Below are 11,208 nucleotides of genomic sequence, written 5' to 3' on the forward strand. Positions count from 1 at the left end.
TGGTGTTGTTAACACGTGATTCACCCTGTCGAAATGTGAGGCTGCAAAACACCCTTGGGCAGAAGGTCTATTAGCATATAAATGAAAAATCCTCTCGTGGATTCATTCAAATAACAAAGAAGAGGGTTTGGGATAACCAGGGTGGAAGAGAATACAAAATGCAACGTACATGTTTCCTACCATATTCCAGTTTGAGATCACCTAAGGCCCCTGTGACCATGAATGGGACAGCCTGACTGGGTATGAACTGGGCCTGCTGTTCATAAAGCACAGGCTGTGCAGTGGTAGCTCATGCCCAGGCATGTTAAGGGAGAAATATGAAGTTTTCCATGAAACCCCAGGCTGCAATCTGTGGAAGTTCAGCACCTGCTTCATAAGCATCTGAGACACGTTTGGAACAAATGGGAACATGAGAGGGAAGGACAGAGAGGAGAGGACTGCTACAACTATCTGAAAGCAATGCACTCCCAACCTGTGGGGCAGAGCCCTAGAGGTCAAATGGTACATTTACTGCAGGTCAAGGAGCAGAAAAACTATGCTGGGCCACCCTTAGATGCCCACAATTATGGCAATTCTGGGGTCTGACTGTCAGCTGGTGAGGTGCTGCTGAGATACAAATCACCCAAAGTTGCTCTGCCTCGAACTGGTTGTCATTTGAGGCTTTTTTCTGTAATTTTCCTTTTTCCTGACTAGTCTGAAGGTGTCTAAGACTAAAATCAACATGGCCTAAGTGTAAAATCAACATGATCTAAGACTACAGCTAATGACTGAGCTATGCCAATTTTAACATTAATGATCAAAGACATGGGTTGGATTATTCATTATTCAATTAATTATTCAAAGATTTAATAAAGTGACAGCTAAAGACATAAAAGATTGAGGCTGTGTTTTCTTTTGATTTTTCTCAATCGTTCCCAATGATAACCCTCTTGAGGCCTCTTTCCCATCCTTTCCAGCTCCTCTGCAGCCTACAGACTCTTCTTATATCTCATACCTGTATCATGAGCCTTTACACATCGTGCCCTAGGAATGTCATCAGCCCCTCTTGCTTCAGCACACCTTCCCCTCAGATTTGCCAGACCACCTTTCTGCACATAGGAGAAAGGAAGGGACCAGCTTGCTTTAAAGCCCTTCTGGTTTACTCCTGATTACTATCTTTACTAGAAACAGCTATTTTCTACTCCTCAGGGATACAGGAAGGTGCAGCTAATGTGACTCATAACAGTATGATGCTTCAGGCATATTAGAAGCAATAAAACATGGTGGGCCATCTGAATAAAAGCAAAAATGTTCAAGTTCATGTCAAAAATTGAGAGATCACGTCAATCTCCATGACAGTAATGCCAAATATCATTCATAAGAATTAGGCTTTAATATGGCAATGGCTGTGCAACTCTGCCTGATCCACATCATTGCTGTTGGTGACCCATATGCCCTTTATTTTAATAAGATAAATATATTTGTCATCATGAGAAAGTATATATATTTATCTGTGATTCAAATATGAACACATTAGGACAGAAAAAGTGAAATAGCTTGAGAAAGTTTGGACAATAAAGTTAGATCAGCAGAAAAAGGGGTGTTTCTGTCTACCAGTATAATATTACTTCTAGGACAGCTCTGTATGCTCCTCCCCATGTCAAATATGGGGTATAGATATTTGTTGTTAAATATATACTAACTTTACCCAAACTCAGAGAATACTTAAATTCAGAAAATATTTTAGAAACAGTCCAAGAAGTACTTAATATCCTGGACAAATACTGACAGTAGCTCAGATCTGCAAGGTTATTTGGTCTGCTTATTCTTACATAGAATATAACCTGTCTTCTGATAGATCTGACTTGTAGGAGACCTGTGCATGTGCATAAGTGCAATACCTTTTTTTACTGAGCTCATATATGAAGTTCTTAGATTAGTCTTTTTTTTTTTTTTTTTTTTTTTGTAAGGTGTGTGCTGCATAGGATCCTAGTTCTTACCAGCATCACTGTAGTCTCCCATCAAACACTAAAAGACATTGGGACTGCTGAAACAACTTATCCTGAAATAACTGTCTCCTAAACCTCTTCTGCTGTGGTAAAGGAATGGTATCTTGGTATCTTGCTAAAATCAGCAAGTGCTGGAGGGTTATGCCTTTGAGTTTTCTTTTCTAGCATATGGGATAACATATGCTATCATCAACTTTAAATTTACAGTGTTCATTGCAGTTAGCTCCAAGGGATAAAGTACATCACAAGTATCTAGTCCATGCATAAAACTGTCGGTCACCAGGGTGCTTTTACTGACTACAGAGACAGAAACATGGTTTCCCATGAGGACTGTTATTTGAGAGTTCCAGGCAGGATCAGTGCAGGTGACAGGTTTGCCACTGATTCTGGCAGTTCCTCAAAGCCTTCCCCACTGCTAAGCAGGATCCCTTTTTCTTCCTCAGTGTAAAGGTGTACACAGCACTTTTCTGAGTGCGTTGCCTTTTCAGCCAAGAGTGACATAACCAGTGTTTCAGCAGACATCAGGAGACTGCTTTTCTCAACATGGCAATGGCTCAAGTTTTGGTATGATGAAATTCCTAACTTTTCTGTCTTTTTCTATGCTACAGAAGAGGATAGTAAAGTGCACTGTGAGACCAGAGCTCACTTCTGATGCAGTACTGCACGAGAATGAAGTCTCTCCCTCCTAATTAACTGAGAGGGACAGCAACAGCCAAGAGATTCTGCCCTACAACCCATGGCAGGTTGCTGCCTCCAGTCTGAGAGCCCTGATGGGAAAACACAAGCTATGGGAAAAGGACATACTTGGGGAAGGCGTACCTAACCAAGGAAAAGTTGCCAGGCACTGTGGGCATTTCTCATCCCACTTGCAGGCTGAGGAGGAAGAGGAAGAGGAAGCAGAGGACAGGGTTAGGCGATGCACTCACTCCAACTAATCTTGCAGTGCTGAAATTTCTGGTGCCTCTTTATTGCATGAGAAAGGCCTTGCTGTTGCAAAATTTCTTGCATCCAGTATCTGTCCACATGTGCAGAAGCCATGTTCCCATTGCCATGTTGACTTCAAGCCTTGTGACCCATTGTGCAATATGAAGAGGTGTGCATGGCAGCGTATCTTGCCCTATATACAGTGTGTTGTCACTGGGAGGATGGAGTGACAGCCTTTCCAAGGCACCTGGTAGGTCATGTAAGTAGTGCTTAACAAACCCAGGCTCTGCTGGGAGTCACACGGACACCCCACAGACCTGCATTTTGTGCCATGAGATTGAGCTATCACCCATGCCTCGTGCCAGCTGCCCATGGGATGTGGTCTCAGTGATGCTACATGTGTGACTCCACATGGCTGCTAACAAAACAAGCTGTTTCCCAGGCAGTCCCAAAAGGCTTCACAGTTGTCTGGGGACCCAAGTGTGGGAGAATTTAGAGCTCATAGGCTAAAGAGTCAGCTATCATTCCACATGCTCCCGCTGAACAAAATGCAAAACTGTGCAGGAATCTAGTGTGGCCACTTACTCACAAAAGGGCTGATCACAACGATTAAACTATGTTAACAGCTCCACATGGAAAGACTTTAAAGAAACAATTGCAAAACATCTTAAGGAAGTGTTTCAGAAATGCGTAAGGAAAGAAACATTCTCCAGATCAAGATAGGCAACTATGTAAGTACATCCTATTATCTGCTAAATTAAATAACCATTGCAACATGATACTGTACTAAAACTCACAGACATCAAAGACAAATGTGACTCTTAGGTCAGGTCAAGAAAACACAGATTAAAGAAAGGCAAATTTGTAGTGGCAAACATTGCTGAATATCCATTATAATAAATGTAAGCAAGCCACATGTTACTAAACCAGGCAGAAACCAGTCTAAACAGTTACTGCCTGCAACTCTCACATGGTTTTGATATTTTGACCCTATGTGATGTAATGACTAAAATCTACTTAATTAGATCACATTGCACAGATATGACGTGAAAGGAAAATTAATTATTCCCTGTATTTCCACAAGTCCAAGACAATAATAAGGTCCGACTAGCTGTTAGTAAAAAAACCTTGCATGATCGACAAAGAGAAAATCCTATTGTTTTGGAGGCTCAACATCGCAGCTGCATGCTAAAAACCAGTGGGAAAAGTCAGGTGGGCTAAAAGATGTCTCTGGAGGCATAACTATCTATTCCTGCTGCAGTTGAGAAAATCTCAGTGGTATGATATGAGCTATACCAATTTCACATTTTTGGCTGAAAGCCCAATCTCTTTCAGAAGTGATAAGAAGGCAGCAGCTGAATGTGAAACAGTACATGGGAAAATGGGAAATACTGAACTTTCAACATAAATAAAAACTTATAGAATATAGAAAAAACATGGTTTCCAAGGGTGACAATATGAAGATAGATATATATATATATAAGCAAATATAAAGGAAATGTATATGAGGAGAAAGCAAAATCCTATCAAACGTCTATATTTATTACTTTATAGAGATAGCAAAATAATTACTAATGATGCAGCTGAAGCAGGAATTCTAACAAAACACTTGTGTTCTGTGTCAGGAAAGTAGAAACTGTACATGTTTCATTGATGAATATTATGAACTGTTTTGCAACACATAGCCATATAACTCATATTAAGACAGAACAGAGATAATTCTCACCAATTAGTTCCAAAAGCATAGTCTAGGAGGATTCTTGACTGTCTATGGTTGAGCTATTTTAATTCTTGCAACACTGAGAAACTGCAGAAAATAGAAAGAAAGTGAATATTGTGCCAATTTTCAAAAGTAGCAAGAGGGATGTTGTAATGTGTTACTAAATTGGCTACTCTGGCTTCCATTGCAATAGTGGGCACAATAGCTGATTAATTAAAAATCAGTTATCATATATTACCACTCCCGGTTCTCTTGCTATTCCTCAAAACGTGGGCTGGTAGTCATGGACACCAAATGCTCCATCATCCCTTAAATAGTTAATAGCAACACTTACTTTAAGTCAGGAGTTAGTTTCAAGCTGTACTTACATTATTCTTTTTCTACAACATTTGTTAATGTATGCGTGTTTATATTAAATATAAGTTTCAGCATACAAAAAAAATATTCACTGAAAATTGCACTCCACCACACAAGAGAGTGTTTTCCAAAAAAAAGATTGATGATGTATAGTTAGCCTTAGGACAAGTCATCAACTAGTACAATTTACTGTCTGTACAGCAGATGGTTCCACCCAGTCAAATTCCATGTGCATGTGTAAGTGTGTGTGTGTATACATATATGTGTGTGTATCTACCTATCTATCTATCTATAAAAACACCCAGGGAGATTTGGTGCAAAAATGATGTCTGAAACCCTTTCCGTGAACGTAGAAATAAAGGACCTACCTGACTTGCATATGAACAGAATGCCTAGTCATATGGTTTGGTAAAGAGCTCAAGAACTATATAGCTGGGAAATAAAAGGGCAGGAAAAAAAGGATGAGAAAGCTTCTGGGAGCTGATCTGAATAAAGGTAAATATAATTGTGCATTTCTTTTTCTTTCTTCTTTTTTTTTTTTTTTTTTAAATCTATTTCTATTAAGCTTTGCAAAAGTCTTACTAGAGTTGATGCCAGTGTACAGCCAAAACTGAAGTATGCTGTTCCTATGGATGCATTGATCTTGCAAACCACAGTACTGGTGTTGTCTCTCAGTGACCAGAGTGCAATAAAGCTGTAAAGGATGTCAAAGCAATTACAGGATGTTCCATCAGTAAGGTGCATGGGATAGTAAAATGGTGATGCAAGGTGACTGCATGGAAAATAAATCTTTCTAGGGTTAACATTAGCCAGAGGTTCCCTGTAAGGTGATGAGTAGTTTTGGTAAGCCCTGAGCTATCTTTTGGAAGACAGTCAGTATAAAAGAGTGGGGGTTTTAATAAGATTAAACTGGTTTTATTCTATCCTGCAGTTGCAGGATTTTTTTACTTATAGTCTGTTGGGCAGATAGTAACACGTTTGTTACGCAAAGATTAAAAAAAGGTGTACATTAATAAGGTTAAGAAACTAACTGATCTCAGAATCTAGCTAATTGGTTTCAGAATTAGTTCTCAGCAAGAAATATCACTGAAAAAAAGTTTTCTTCTGAGGAATTTTTAAGAATTTACCAGTCTCAAACTCTATTCAACATTTTCGTGAGTGATTTGGAACTGAACATGACATCCTGACTGTCCAGATTTGCAGTAGAACAAAAATCAATGGAGTGCTGAGTAGTACTGAGGACAAGTCAATCATACAGAATGACCTGACCTGCTTGATAAACTGACATGATTAACCACAGTTAATTCCAACACATTGAAGTGTGAAGTTATGATGAAAGGAAGGACAAGTGTATGTAACAATTTACTCCCCCTTACGAAAGGGAAAACAGTAGTGTGGAAAACACTAACTCACCAGCTTACGGAAGACAAACAACTCAGCAGAAGTCTCTAATGGCAAATGAGGACAACTGGATTCTGTATGTAGAAACTGGGAAGTCATCTATATGTAAGAATAAAAGAATAACAAGGCAATGTTCATCTCAGTCTATGGCAGTAGTGGGAAGGGTACTGGAGATGGTGTTTGATAAAGGGACAATAAGAGTTGTAGGAAGTGCAAGAACAGAGATACAGCTGGACATAGCAAATAAAGGTTTTTTATAATGACAACCTGAAGGGCTGAATCTACAGGTTTGACAAAAAGAAGACTGTGGTGTAACCTTGATATATTTTATAAAATCGACCCTAATGAAGAAACAGTGGTTATGCAATGGCATTTAAGTTATTAGGAAAAGATTTAACAAGAACTGATGTCTGGGCTCTGGCTAAACTAAATGAGGCTAGAAACCAGGTGCATACTTATTGCTGGAAGGTGATCACTCACTAGAACATGCTTCTATGAAATATCAACATTCCTGATAACTTTAAAAGAAAAGAGCTCATTTTTTCTTCAAGAAGGACTCTGGTCAGCCACAGGTGAGCAGGATTAACATTTAAGTAACTGCATGGCAGGTAACAGGCCTGACATTTAACAGGTCTAACAAGATGATCTGATGGTACTTCTGGCTTTTATAAATCTATGGGAAGAAATAAGATGAATAATCTAGTACAAATACAAAACTGTATTCGCTGTCTTACTTTGTTCTTCCACAGCCTAATAGGAGCTAACCAGAGCTAAACAATTAAAGAGCTCTGTGCAGTGTTATAAAATGTAGTTAATAAAGAAGTGTAAGCTGGTGGGGCCACTTAGCAAGCAGCAGTGGGAAAACCATACCCCAGAAAATTGTTCCTGAACATTTTGCTAAAAGCTTATCATTATGTACTTGCAAACAATGATTGCAAAGGCAAAGGATGCAAAGATAAATACCCCTTCAGGGGTTTTTAGCCTCCAAGACTTTCGCCTCCAAGACTTTCACAGCCTTCCTCACCTCTCCTAAGACATTCCAGTCTTATTTACTGCAGCCTACTGCTGCTCCTTGCTGAACATCATGGTTTCGCATGTGAAAGGTGTAAAAAGCCTCCTTCAAGCTTGTTGAATCCTGAGTTAGGCCTGACTGAGCAAAACCATGTCCCAAAAAATGCCTAAAATGAGACATTCTGCAAATGACCACAGTCATTTAAAAGAGTCTATCCATCTGAGGGGCAACCTAGAAGAAAAGGCAAGCACAACACCACATGGGAGATACACAGCTCCCCACTAGTGTGTGAACAGAAACTAGTGATACTGTAAGGAAATGACATCTGACCTGTTTGTAGCTGTAAGAACCATCCCTTGAGAGGTTCACACTGACTGTGCAAAGAAAGTGAGCTGGTCATGAGAAAATCAGTCCAGGCTAACTACAAACAGATCAACTCTCAAAGTTTTGTTCTGGAAGGATAAATGAAAAGTGAAGAAGAACCGAGAGCCAGAACCTGTCCATAATCCACAAGAAGTATCTTCTGAGAATCTACCCTGGACAAACAGGGTACAGCAGTACAGAAATAAACGTGTGACTATATCCAGAGAGCTCCCTTACAGGAACAAGGCAGGCATTCCACAGACACCTCTCCCATCCACTGACACTCCTCCTCCCCTGTATTTTAAAATAGGGAGCTGCACAGAGCACTTTTGTCCTTGTCTGGCTTGTCATTACAGAAACACTGTGTCCTGCTCCCTCTACCAGGCTCTTATGATGCTATTTAAAGCTTCAGAGTGACATGACTCAGCCAAGCACACTGTGGGTACCTTTATCTACTCATTAGCAAAGTACAGATAAAATCCTGCATGTGAGCCTTGAAATGTGGCTCGAAGCCACCCCAACAATGCCTCACCTCACTACCAAAACCTCTCTATATAAACCCAGGACTGATTCCTGTACACCAGGCACAAGTATAAACTGGGAGAGGAGTGGCTGGAGAGCAGCCCTGCAGAAGGGACCTGGGGGTGCTGGTGGGCAGCAGGCTCACTGGGAGGCAGCCGTGTGCCCCGGCAGCCACGAGGACAAAGCGGCCCCTGGGGTGCATCACACACAGTCAGTAGAACCCCCCAGTCCCCGGCGGGGATTATCCCGCTGGATTCAGCGGCGCGGCCTCCCCTGGAGCCCTGTGTGCAGGGCTGGGCCCCGCAATTCAAGAAGGGCCTCGAATGGCTCCAGAGGAGGGCAACAGAGCTGGTGAAAGGGCTGGAAGGAACGTCCTGTGAGGAGCCGCTAAGGACATTGGGCTTGTCTACCTGGGAGAAAAGGAGGCTGAGGGGCGACCTCACGGCTCTCTACAGCCTCCTGAGGAGGGGAAGTGGAGAGGGAGGTCTGGGGTCCAGTGGTAGGACACACGGGAATGGTTCAAAGGTTTGGACTGGACACCAGGAACCATTTCTTTACCAAGAGGGTGGTCAAACCCTGGACAGTGCCCTTAATACCATGCTTTAACTTTGTCAGCCCTGAAGTGGTCAGGCAGTTGGACTAGATGATCATTTTAGGTCCCTAGCAACTGAAATGTTCTGTTCTATTCTATTCTATTCTATTCTATTCTATTCTATTCTATTCTATTCTATTCCTTCTGCAATCCAAAGAATCATTCAGGTTGGAAAAGACCCTTGGGATCACCGAGTCCAACCATCAGCCCTACTCTACAAAGTTCTTCCCTAAAGAAGTTCTCCCTGAAGAAGTGAATGCTCTGGGAGAAACATGAAATAACTCAACCGGTTTGCATAGTATTACTGTGGTTTGTGTTATTAATTCAACCTAGAGCACAGGTTGCCTGCAATGAACTTAATCAAAATAATCTATTTGTGTGTTTGGAAAGAAATACTCTTGTGTATTCATATTTCTATAACCATGTGATCCAGGTTTGCATGTTTTTTAATCTCATGAGGCTGTTTCTCTACTGCTTATTTTTTTCTAATGACAAGTAAAGCATCTTAACCATAGGGAACAAATCAGGCAGTGAGACACATGCAAGAGGAGCTGGAGGATCTTTGCTGTGGGTGCAAGCAAAGCAAAGCGCCCCTCTGTCTCCTCCCTCCTGTGAACAGTGACAGAAGACTAAGATGGACAGCCTCTCATCATGGCACATTTGGCCCAAATAGGGAAATTATGCCATGTATGTGCATGTCTGTGCTGGATTTGGTGCAAAGCCAGTCCAAGAGAAACTACAGCTCTGGAGGCACAGATCCTCCTGCAGCAGCTTGCCATGCAGAAGGATGTACTTGCTATAGCAAAGCTTCCCAGAGGTTCCAAGGATCTCTATAGGTCAGCAGTTTCTTGTCTTCTTCACAGCTGGCACAAGGTTCACAAAAACACTCTAATTAAAACAATTTTTTTGCTATATCAGGAGGGGAAAAATAACATTCCTGAGCAGGATATCCTCTTTAGATGCCCTACTGCAAAACACAAGATCTTCCTTCTTGCACCAAGACCATGTAAAGTCCTTTCTCTCCCATTGTTGGTGCCTCCTAATTCTGCAGATGCCAACCTCATGCAAGACCAACAGCAAGGGCAGGCGGAGCTGATAAATTCAAGGGCTTGCACATCCTTGCTCTTGTTTTGAGGGGGTTTAAAGCCAGCAGTGTTATTCTGTCTGACTTTTATTTCTAACTGCTACACTACTACCACTCACACCAGAGGAGGGAAGACGGTTGGGTAGCCAGGAAGCAGTGAGGAAGCACACAGAGCAGATTTGTGGTCAAGTAGTGGAGAACTTCATCAATGCTATTCTGCCTTCTCAGTTGATCTCAGTACCAGAATCACAGAATCATCTAGGTTGGAAAAGACCTTGAAGATCATCCAGTCCAACCATTAACCTAACATTGACAGTTCCCAACGACACCATATCGCTCAGCGCTATGTCAACTCCACTCTTAAACCCCTCCAGGGACGGGGACTCCACCACCTCCCTGGGCAGCCCATTCCAACACCTAACAACCTGTTCTGTAAAGAAATGCTTCCTAATATCCAGTCTAAACCTTCTCCGGTGCAACTTGAGGCCATTCCCTCTTGTCCTATCGCTTATTACTTGGTTAGAGACTCATCCCCAGCTCTCTGCACCCTCCTTTCAGGGAGCTGTAGAGGGCCATGAGGTCTCCCTTCAGCCTCCTCTTCTCCAGACTAAACACCCCCAGTTCCATCAGCTGCTCCTCGTACAACCTGTGCTCCAGACCCTTCACCAGCTTCGCCGCCCTTCTTTGGACACACTCGAATAATTCAATACCCATGGCCTATGCCTCCTCTGCCTCTGACCAAAGCCTCCCTTGGAGGTGATATGAGCCCACAAGATGCCATATCACATGTCCCTTTCTTTAAACACTTGCCATGGTCCCAGTCACAAACCTGGCCCACAGGCTGCTGCTTGCCTCACCACCACCTCACAAACACAAAACACAAACTGAGTTAATAAAATATGCTTTTAATATGGTCTGTTCTGAACATGTTAGACTTAATTATTTCATACTGTTTCTCAAGGCAACTAGCACCATGCTCATCTTAGCACCTTCTTCTTTGTGGCTGCTCATCCTCTGTACCATACAATGACTCATACTCCACGGTTGTAGCTGAACTGCAATGAATTGCTGCAGTGAAATTCTTTGGAGCAAAAAAAAGGTTCTCTTCAGTCTCTTCTTTGTTCATCTGAGATTGCCATTTTGTAGTGTTGAGCAGGAATACTTTGAAGCCTGCTGGCTGATCTTAAAAGAGCTTCAGTCTCTTGGCAGGTTAAGGGACACAAAAGCATCCTCCCTTGTCTCACA

General features: G+C 41.9%; 1 pseudogene; it reads right to left on the bottom strand.

The window, feature by feature from the left end:
* The window catches only part of LOC141961820 (cytosolic phospholipase A2 epsilon-like), a 45,238-nt pseudogene extending 42,212 nt beyond the window's left edge, over positions 1-3,026 (bottom strand).
* Positions 3,027-11,208: the final 8,182 nt, after the last annotated feature.

The sequence above is a fragment of the Athene noctua genome, chromosome 6 (assembly GCF_965140245.1).
Source record: "Athene noctua chromosome 6, bAthNoc1.hap1.1, whole genome shotgun sequence".
NCBI lineage: Eukaryota > Metazoa > Chordata > Aves > Strigiformes > Strigidae > Athene > Athene noctua.